This window comes from Rhinolophus sinicus, chromosome 2 (genome assembly GCF_057876585.1).
Source record: "Rhinolophus sinicus isolate RSI-liver-muscle chromosome 2, RSI-T2T, whole genome shotgun sequence".
Classification (NCBI taxonomy): domain Eukaryota; kingdom Metazoa; phylum Chordata; class Mammalia; order Chiroptera; family Rhinolophidae; genus Rhinolophus; species Rhinolophus sinicus.
In genome coordinates this window covers 130,783,233-130,794,171 of record NC_142502.1, presented here as the reverse complement: position 1 = coordinate 130,794,171, position 10,939 = coordinate 130,783,233, and the positions used below count along the sequence as shown (strand labels likewise).

At 34.6% G+C, this 10,939-nt stretch overlaps 1 pseudogene; it reads right to left on the bottom strand.

The window, feature by feature from the left end:
* Positions 1 to 294: 294 nt before the first annotated feature.
* LOC148758913 (cell growth-regulating nucleolar protein-like) lies at positions 295 to 1,125 on the bottom strand (annotated as a pseudogene).
* Positions 1,126 to 10,939: the final 9,814 nt, after the last annotated feature.

Sequence of the window (10,939 nt, the reverse complement as noted above, 5' to 3'; positions counted from 1 at the left end):
AATTTATCTTTCACAGGATCGTCTTATCTTCCCTTTCTCCAACTTCAGAACGTCCTGGGAACATCTTTTTCTTCTTAGAATATGTTGCAACTTCCAAATATCATTTTTTTCCTACACTTGCTTTTGTCTCTCTGCTATTAGTGTCTCCCTCATAATTCTCAACTCCATTCATTTCTCCACCTACATTTGCCCTGGCTCGTCCTCTTGCTTTTCTTCTTTTCTGAGTCATTGGCCTTGGAGTTTCATCATCTTCCATCAAGCTCAGCCTCCTAATTCTTTTTGGCACTTTTTGGACTACTGACTTAATATTCTTTGTAACTTTCTAATTTTAGCGCTTTTTTTCCCTATTTTCTGCCACTCTCCCTTCCTTTTTCTTTTATTCTTTTTCACCTCTGCTTGCTCTTCTATGGTTTTATTTGTTTTGGGGGATGGAGCCTTGGCGGAGAGTTCTGCCTGAGGGTTTACCACTTGAATGAGTGACTATCTTTTTTCTTACCGACTGGTTCCTTTCTCTGCACAGTGGGGAAATCTCTGCAACTGCATTCAGTTCATTCTTTCACATAAAGGAAGGTACAAGGAAGTTCTATTGCTGGAAGCTTTGGAAAGATATCCCACAAATGTTCCAGATTAGATTCTTTATGAACGTTTAAACTGTTCTTTCTCCAGTTCTGAAAATTTGCCATTCTGCTTAGAACATTGTCAACCACTAATTTATCCTAAAAGTTCTCTCACTTTGAAGCTGAAACTGGTTCTTTTTATTAATTAAGTTTTTAAACCATGCTTGCTGTTTAATATCACTCTTTTGGGTTTAACTTTTATAACCCTGGTTGCAATACTGCTGACCTCCACTTGGTCATTTTATGTGATTTGTATAGTCATTGCTCCCCCACACACAACATCTCTTCAGAAGAACTGCTTCTTTCCAGGCAATGAGGAAGAACACCGCCTCCACAGTCACCTCTGATTTTCTAAGCATTACCCAGTCTCTTCTTCTACCAGACATCTCCCATCACAGAAATCTTTACCACAGTCAATGCAAGAGAGGCACTTTCAATTTCTGCAAATATTCACATGCTTTTCCACTTGTACTTTCTTCACTGATTCTTCAAGTGCATTTTATGTAAAAAATAGAGTTTTTAGTTAAATGATGAAATATTCAGAATTAATAAATATTAATATTAAAAATTTTAAGTCTTGTTTCTCAGCCGGCACCTGAAAATTGTTTCAAACCATTGCACGGAATATGTAAAATTGCTGCTGCCATCTTGAGCAGCTACCACTTCTCGCCTGGGTTTTCCCAACACAGAATGCTTGCATTGGGTTTTAAGTTAAAATTTGAGATAAATTCAATTACTATTTAATAATTTTGAACTGCAAGTGAAATTTGCAACCAAGAAGCTATGAAGTCAACCATGCCAGATAGGAAAGCTTCTGTAATATAGTTTTGAGTTGAATTAGAATTATGTATTAATATCAGTATGGTATAGATTTATGACTTTATTGCATAATTAGGAAAGAATTGCCAATTTTGGTTATACTCAATCTTGCATGAATTCTATTCTGATTCATTCATCAGTCAATATTTTTGAGCATCACCTCAAGAAAGGTAGTTAGCATTAGAGACTACAGATTTGGGTCCAATTATAATGAAATTAATAATTTTGTGTCTGAGACAACTGATATAATTTCCCTGTGCCTCTGTTTTCTCATCTTGAGAAAGAGGAAAGTAAGTTAAGGAACTTAGGGATTGTTTTGAATATCAAATGAGTTTTGTGCTAAGAATACACTCTAGAACATAATAAGGTTTTCCATATAATTTAAGTGGGCTTTTATGAATTCCACCCTGTTGACAGTAATACTGTACATTATGAGGACAGAAAAGGCCATGGTTTGTAAAGCATTTATTCCTGTCTAAGCACCAAATAAACTATATATGTATTAAATTTGTCAACTTAATTATATATATATATAACATATATATATATATATATATATATATATATATATATATATATATAAACATACACACACACACAGAGTGCCAGAAGTGTATACACATATTAAGAAAGGAAAAAACTGTATTAAACTTATAATACTAAATAGATGCTGGCAACAAAAGATGAATACAAGTCACATTTGATATCGGCAATTACAAGAGGTGCTCAAAGTGGTTACCATCAGCATAATTTTAATACAGTTTTTTCCTTTCTTAAAATGTATATACATTTTTTAGCATCCTCTGCATATATGTGTATACAATTAAGTTGGTGAACTCATCTTTGGAAAAAGTGCTACATACCTCATTGCTGAATATCACTATGGTCACCTTCAAAATACTCCCCTTTGGAAGCTATGCACCAATGCCAGCACCTAGACCATCCTTCAAATCAATTTTGGTAATCTTTTTCTGGAATGGCCATCAGAGCTGTAGTCCTATTACCCTTCATGTCCTGAATGTCATCAAAATGTCTTCTTTTCAATATTTCCTTTATCTTCGGGTAAAGAAAGAAATCATTGGAGGCCAGATCAGGTGAGTAGGGAGGGTGTTCCAATACAGTTATTTGTTTACTGGCTAAAAGCTCCCTCACAGACAGCACCCTGTGAGCTGGTACATTGTCATGATGCAAGAGCCATGAATTGTTGGCAAAAAGTTCAGGTCGTTTTTTTCTAACTTTTTGATGCAGCCTTTTCAGCACTTCCAAATAGTAAACTTGGTTAACTGTTTCTCCAGTTGGTACAAATTCATAATGAATAATCCCTCTGATATCAAAAAATGGTTAGCAACAGCTTTGCAATAAGTTCACAAACTTAATTGTCAGACTGCAGGCATGTGCGTGTGTTTGTGTGTGTGTATGCCAATGTGCTTTAAAATATGATAAGGAAAAATGCAAATTATTCACTATTTTACATAAAATTTTATCTTAATTTTTATGTAAACAGTATAGTCCTGGTTATGACTTTTATGAGGATGTCTGAGATTTCCCATGTGTAACCTGTGGTAGTTGCCAAAGTTTGCTCCAACGAGCAAGGGTTGAAAGCCATTAAAATAACATTTGACACCATATATAACTGTGATGCCTTTGCACTATAGTCAAAATATAAACCAAGTTAAATTTCACTTCAGAGTCTTTTGGATATTCTAGTTTTTTTCAGGTAAATTATATTGTGTTGCTTCATTTAAATTACTCTGAACTGAGCTTAAAAAGTAAATTTTTGTAAATTAAACTTTGTTTATACTTTAATGGTTTGTGTTGCTTTTCATTGAACTAAGTGTTCAGTTAGCCAATTATTGATCTGTTTACTGCCTCACAGGTTAATGAGTCCTTATAAATGGAGCAACTTAATATTTTGGCCTAAACTAATTTAGTTTATTTCTGGTATAGATGTGTGATATTATCTTCTGCCTCAAATATGAACCAACTGCTCTGTCAAAGAAATGTTTCCATGATATGTTAATGCATTTAAAGGACTAATATAACATTCAAAAATTAGTCACTTTTAAACAAAACTTGCAAAAAGTTTCATTGAATGAAAAGACTATAATCACTTACGTCTGAAATGATCTACAAGGTAGAGGTGGAAGGTGTTCCTCTTTTTTGGCCTTGACCACAAAACTATTGTGATTTCCAAAGTCAGTTTCCTTAGTCTTTAAAATGTATTTTGTTGATTTAGTTATACAGAAATAAACTAGAAAAAAATAATAGAGGAGGTCAGCATTCACCCTGTTATCAGTACAGGAGCAATTAGGACACTTTTTGCCTCATTGCTAAGATTTCCAAATGTTGTTAGATAAAGAGAAAAGAGGGACTACATGAGAGAAAATAGTAAGTGGTTTTCTAGGTTAGGTAATGAGAGGCATCATCGTGTGGGGCATGGGAAACAGTGTGATCATTTTCATTTGCAAATTGCAGCTAATGACTTTCCTGTTGGTGAAAAAGAAGTTCTAAGAACTAATTAAAAATAATTGATACATTAATGCTAATAAATGCACTTGCCAACCAGCACTAATAGACTTGTAATTCTGTGCTCACAGCAGCCTACATGAGTCTGTAATTTAAAGATCACTGTTCAAAAAAAGTGTCAAAGACTAACCTGGTGAAGCTTTTTAAAAGAAGCAGATTAGATCCCCTGCTAAAATGATGGCTAAATCCACCTTTTGAGTTCACAGGTGAAGTAGCAGGATATCCAGAGTATGATTAAGAGTTCAATCTGTCTGAACACTTTCTTGCTATTAGTCAAGTAATATGGGGAACATTGCTTTGGGAGTAGAAGATATGAGTGTCACAATTCATGCTTATTGGGATATGTAATAATAAGTGCTTTGACAAAAGCAGTGGGATTTATACAGATTAAAGGGAAAGACTCAAGGGTCATAGCAGACATAAAGAGCAGTTTAACTTGTTGAATATATGGGGATGGAGCAAAGGGAAAACAAAGATAAGAGTGTGTGAAAAATGATTCAAAGTTTAAGCAAGGTTAATGAGAAAATAATAATTCAGGATGGGATTTTGATTTGTGTTAAGATAATGAAGTGAGTTGGTCTTACTGTGCTCTTAATGTACTGTCACAGCTACAAGGCCATGTTCGTTGTGCACTGCAGACTGGTAGTGTGTTTGTCAAAGGAGGTGTTGGGACTTCAGGCATTGATGTGGACTTCACTTGCTTAGAAGAGTCAACTGAATATCTAAATTGGCAATATTGCCAAGGGAGACTTTAAAGGGAAGGAAAAAAAGGAGCCAAACTTCTGGAGCTTTCAGATTCAGAAAGCTTCAGTCCTGTTAGTTGAATCATTTGTATTGTAAATGGGTCAGGAATGTTGCATTCCTTAAGAATTTGGGTACACATATCATTAACTGCTTCCAAATAAGCATCATTTGTATAATTGTGGATCTGAACTCATCAGTGCAGAGTAAACCTCTTTTTTCTTTCTTTTTTTTTTCTCTTTGATGCACTACCTTTATAGGGTTAGCTTTCTGTAGTGTTGGAAGTAAATCATTGGTGTTGGTATGCAAATAACATATATACCTTAGGTAGTTAAGTGTCATTTATTTTTATCTGGACAATTTGGATTTTAACAGTGTTAATCAGAAAGTTTAGGATCATCCAGGCTACATTCAAAGATTAAAATGTCTAACCAGTTCCAAATTTAAGGGTAGAGAATTTGAATCCCGTGGATTTGTCACTGGGAGATCCATTTCATTATGCAAGAAAGGAAAAAAGTGAGAACTATGCCTCAAGGACTAATCGAAAGCTAAGATCAAGTTTTCATTCTCGAAAAGGACCCAAGAAAAGTGCATTCAGGCAAAGGGTAGTCTTGAAAAGTTATTAACTAATGAGCTTACTATTTATTGAATACCAATATGTACTAGATGTTATGGTGAAAACATTTACATTTACCTTAACATTTACATTTATGATAATTTTGCTTCACAATAGTACTATCAAAGGATGTATTATTTTGTCCCATTTTACAGGGAAAAGAACTGTCTATAATATCATTAATATTAAATTATAATATACTTTGTATTCAGAATTATAACTGAGGTATTTTAACTCCTGTGACTGGTAATTTTACATATTACCTTGTCTGAGCCACGGTGCTCACATATGTGCTCAACATTCTGAATGTTTCTCTAAGGATGTGTTTGGATGAGACTGGCATTTAAGTTGGTGGACTTGAGTAAAACATTTCTCTCCATAATGTGGGTGGACCTGGTCCAATTAGTCCAAGACCTGAATTAGGAAAAAAAAAACAAACTGACCTTCCCCCAACCAAATGGGACTTCTGCAGCTGATGGCCTTCAGATTTGAATTGCACCGTTAATTTTCAAATGGGTCTCCAGAGTGCTGGTTTTTGAACTTAACTGAAGCATTGACTCTTTCCTCGCTCTCCACCCTGCCCATCTACCCTGCAGATTGTGGGCTTGTAAACTTCCATTACCACCTGAACCAATCACACACACACACACACACACACACACACACCTCCTATCGCCTCTATTTCTCTGGAGAATCCTGACTAATACAAATCCCAAAAGCTTGTTCTTCTCTGTATATAACATTCTTTAACTATCTGTTAACTGACTAGACCACTTACTGATAGCTATGGCTTTCTGAGGTTGAGGTATCACAAACGTGTGAAAATGAATTTCATATTCCCATTCCAACTTGTTCCAAGACTTGGACATACAGGTTTTCAATTGGTCACATTGAGTCATCCTGATTAGGAAGAACACTGCTTTTCTCTCTCAAACATAAGATTTCAGTGTCATAAATCCTCATCTGAACATAGGTTAGTACCTTCTCATTTCTCTCAGCATTTCTTTCTCTTGATGCTTAGTTATATCACAGTTTCTAGCTGCTTATGAAAAAATATGCCTTTGCAAATTCCTCAACCCAATCAAGTATATACCGGGGATGCCAAAAAAATGTACACATTTTAAGAGATGTTATCTATGTATTACTTTTCAAAGTGGAATTATAGTAGCAATGTGTAGTATGACATTCGCTCAAAAGATGGCATTAATCAAATGAATGCTAGCGTCATTCATTGTATTACAATTTTAATACAGCTTTTTTCCTTTCTTATGTAGTTCTTAACTGCATTCTCCATATTCTCTGTCAGGTTTCTTGATTTATCATTAATCTATCAATTTTGTTCAGTTCCTATTTCTGAACTTAGCTTTAATTAAAGTTATCAGATATATGTACAATGCCTTGAATATATAGCTGCATCCCAAGTACTTCAGTTTATTGATTTGAAACCAACCTTTGTGTTCTAATATCAATGGCTACCGTTAATGTATCAATTCCATTGCCTAACAGCATTTTGTATCAGATTGCATGGACTCAATATTGGAAGGATAGAAACTTGTGTCCAGTCACACATTTCAGTGCTAATGTACACAGCAAGGTGCTTTCTTAAATGTGAATAGTGACTGAGGAAAGGGAACTCGTTGCCAGATCACATCCACATAGAAAATGGAATCGAGCACAGCATAATCGGTAGGAGCATTGTGATTGATTTATTACTGGAGCTACAGAACTACCAAGGAAGTTATTTTTTTCTCTTTCTCATCTAAGATTTATAGTTAACCCTGGGTTCTGAGGCTAAATAGTATGTGCATGTATATATGATATAAATATGTTATATTTTATATAACATTATAAATATGTAATTTATATGTGCATATATTTGTGTACACATACATATTTTGGAGACAAATAATTTACCAGGCAAAAAGGAAGGAAATGCAGAAAGAAAATAATCACTGCTCCATTTATGTTTATGCACACCTGCTTGGAAGGTACTCACAAGCAAAACATTGAGGTAAGTATGAAATTAAAAGAAGGGCTTTATAATCAGATTGTCTCTGCTCCAGTCTTTGTTTTAATACTTACCTTGAAAAAATAACTTGAACCTTCTGAACCTCAATATTCTCATAGACTAATAGGACATACCAGTGCTAACCTCACAGGGATCTTGTAGGAAAAAATGAGGTAATTAAACATCTGAGAGTATGCTATCAATGTACATTAGTAGCTGACTGTCTTTATAAAGTGAGTAACTTGCATAATTATTTAGAGTTCAAAGTGCTAAGCATTACACCATGGAACCCATTTAAAAATATAGTCAATAATACTGTGATATTGTGGTACAGTGTCAGGTGGTTGCTGGACTTATGGCGATTATTTCTTTAGCATAGGGAATATAATCAATAATGTGGTAATAACTATGTATAGTGCCAGGTGGGTACTGTTGAATAACTATGACGTACACCTGAAACTAATATTGTATGTTAGTTATATTTTAATAAAAATCTCTAAAAAATAAAAATAATAGTTATTCAGAATATTAAGGCAAATTTGTTATTCTATCCCCTCCAAGTCTTATGCTACTTGTATCTAGGAAATAAAAATAATCAGGAAACAGGGCAGCCAGATGTGTCAGTTGGTTAGAGCGCGAACTCTGAACAACAGGGTTGCTGGTTCGATTCCCACATGGGCCAGTGAACTGTGCCCTCCACAACTACATTGAAGGCAATGAGCTGCTGCTGAGCTGCCAGGGGGCAGCCGGATGGTTCAGTTGGTTAGAACACGAGCTCTCAACAACAAGGTTGCCGGTTCAATTCCCGCATGGGATGGTGTGCTGCGCCCCCTGCAACTAAGATTGAAAATGGCGACTGGACTTGGAGCTGATGGGCCCTGGAGAAACACACTGTTCCCCAATAAAAATTAAAACAAAACAAGAAAATGATCAGGAAACAAATTGCTCAAAACAGTCTGTATATTTAACTTCATATTTCATACAACAATATCTAAAGATATGATAGGGAAATAGTAAAAAAAAAAAAGAAAGAATGGTATGAGAAAAATATTATTTACTGGCAAAATGGAATTTAGATACTCCTTTTAAGTTGCTTTACCTGCATGAGCAGAATCTATATTTGAAAACATTGACACAGAGGATATGTGTTTGAAATTTTCCAGTTCCTATGTTTCATAATATAAATACATAATGCAGGAAATAATGATAATTTTCATGGATAAAAAGTAGAGGTCTAAGTTTTAGTGGCTCTGCTGTATGAATTTGGACATATCAATTAATGTATCCTAATTAGTAAAAGAAAAGTGTTCTATGCTTGGAGTTGTTAAAATCAAATGAAATTACTTAGGAAAGTACTTGGAAAAGTTACAAGTGCCATCCAAATATGAGGAATTAATTATCAATAATAGAATTTCAATCAATTTTTTCATGTGCATGCCTTATTATATCAACTAAATTTTCAGAGATTTTGATGTTTATTTTTGGAGTATCTACTATGTGCTAAAAACTGTTAGGGAGATAATGGTGAATGGACAGATGGTATCTCCATGATTGTACCATATACAGTCAAGAAGCTCCATACTTGGATTCTCCATAGTACTCAACACATAATTTTAGGCTGAGTGTTCTACAGAACCTATTTCTTTAATAAGTGACTGAAGAAATGATTTAAAGAGTTGCACGCACAGGATAAAATAACATCTAATTTTGTGTGTTTAATATTTGACAGTGGAATCACAAGATTTTAAAAGTATATTGTAAAAAAAAAAAAAGTATATTGTGTGTGTGTGATCTCAGTTGTACATTCAACTTTCTTAGACATTAATATTTACAAAACTGTAGTGTTTTTTACCATCCCCTTATATTTTTGGCTGACATCCTTTGGATAAGCCCTAGGAAACTTACTTTCAAGTGAACATTGGAATTTTTTAATTAGGATGATTGTGAGGCAAAATAAAAGAGTTTGTCATTGTTTCTAATTAAGAAAATTTAAGAACAAGCTGACATTTTAAACATTTTAATGAGCAATACTTTTCAAGGTTGCAAAAATATGAAGTTCCGTCTTTTAATGAGGAAATTTATTTTCATAGTTCAACATTTTGGTCAGATGATGGTTTTCTGACTTAATTTTTAATGTGGTTTAAAATCTTCCTTACAAATTCCAAATATATATTTTTTAAATAATATGTCTAGGCTAAAATTCAAAATCGTCATCACCATAAAAAGTTTTGCAAAGTAATCTTAATTTTCTTTTTGTCTTCAAACTTGCCCACCGCTTCCCATTGGCCTCCCTTCCTAAATAAACCTTGCCCAACATTTATTTTGGTTGTTTACACTTACCTGAGGGAACCATAGAAATCTCTTTTTCCATGGCTTTTCTAACACCTCTCCAAATTCACTTACTTATTTTTTAAAAAATTTATTCATCCATTCATTCACAAATTATTTATTAAAGGATGCTATATGCCAGGCACTGCTCTAGGCCTTTGGGTTACACAAGTGAACAACGCAAATGGAAGTCAGAAATAATCATGTTTTAGATATTATGATATTATATGGAATTTGAAAGAAAGAGAAGAGTCAAGAATTATTTTAAGGTTTTTTAGTGTATAAGAAACTGGAAGGATGGATATTCCATCAACTGAACTGAGGACACTTGGAGAAGCATGTTTGAAATATGCAAATGCAGGACAGGGGCAGATGCTCAGTTTTCATGAACTATGTTTTATGTGTCTATTGCACATCCAAGTGGGGATAAATTTAAACTTTGAGACTAAATTAAATCACCAGTGGGAATTAGTGTTGAGGTGAAAAGAAAAGAGCTGAAAAGTGAGCCATAGTCACTCTAACATTAAGAGCCTGGTTAAACTAATATGTTATATGTAAATTACACTTCATAAAAATAAAAGAGTTACAAACAGCTTTTGAAGAGAAAGAAAGCAAGAAAGAAAGAAAGAAAGAAAAAAAGAAAGAAAGAAAGAAAGAAAGAAAGAAAGAAAGAAAGAAAGAAAGAAAGAAAGAAAGAAAGAAAGAAAGAAAGAGAAAGAAAGAGAAGGAATGAAAGGAGGAAAAGAGGAAGGGAGGGAGGGTAGAAAGGAAGAGGGAGAAAAGAAAAGAAAAATGAAAAGAAGGGAGGGAGGGGAGAAAGAAAGAAAGAAGGAATGAGGGAAGGAGCATGGAAATGAAGGAAGGAAGGAAGGAAGGAAGGAAGGAAGGAAGGAAGGAAGGAAGGAAGGGAGGAAGGAAGGAAGGAAAGAAAAAAAGAAAGAATCTAGAGCCTAGTTAGAAGAAGAGGTTCTCGCGTCATTGGCCTTTCCACTTTGAGTAACAGTGGCATTCCAAAACCCAGCATGGTATCAGGTACCCTGCACTGCTAGAGGAGATGATAATGGCCAACACTGGGCATCCAAGGGCTTTATGATCACTCTTCTCTGTGTAGGCCAGACCATACAGTGAGAACCACAGCCATTCAATTGGAAAACCTAAATGCAATGTGAGTAGTTAAATCCTAGGGTGGAAGTGACCAAGTGGTAACTTTCAACTGCCAAAGGCAAGGTGGAGGTGGTTACATAAGGGACAACACAGGTAAAGCAGCAATCAGAATAGTCTGAC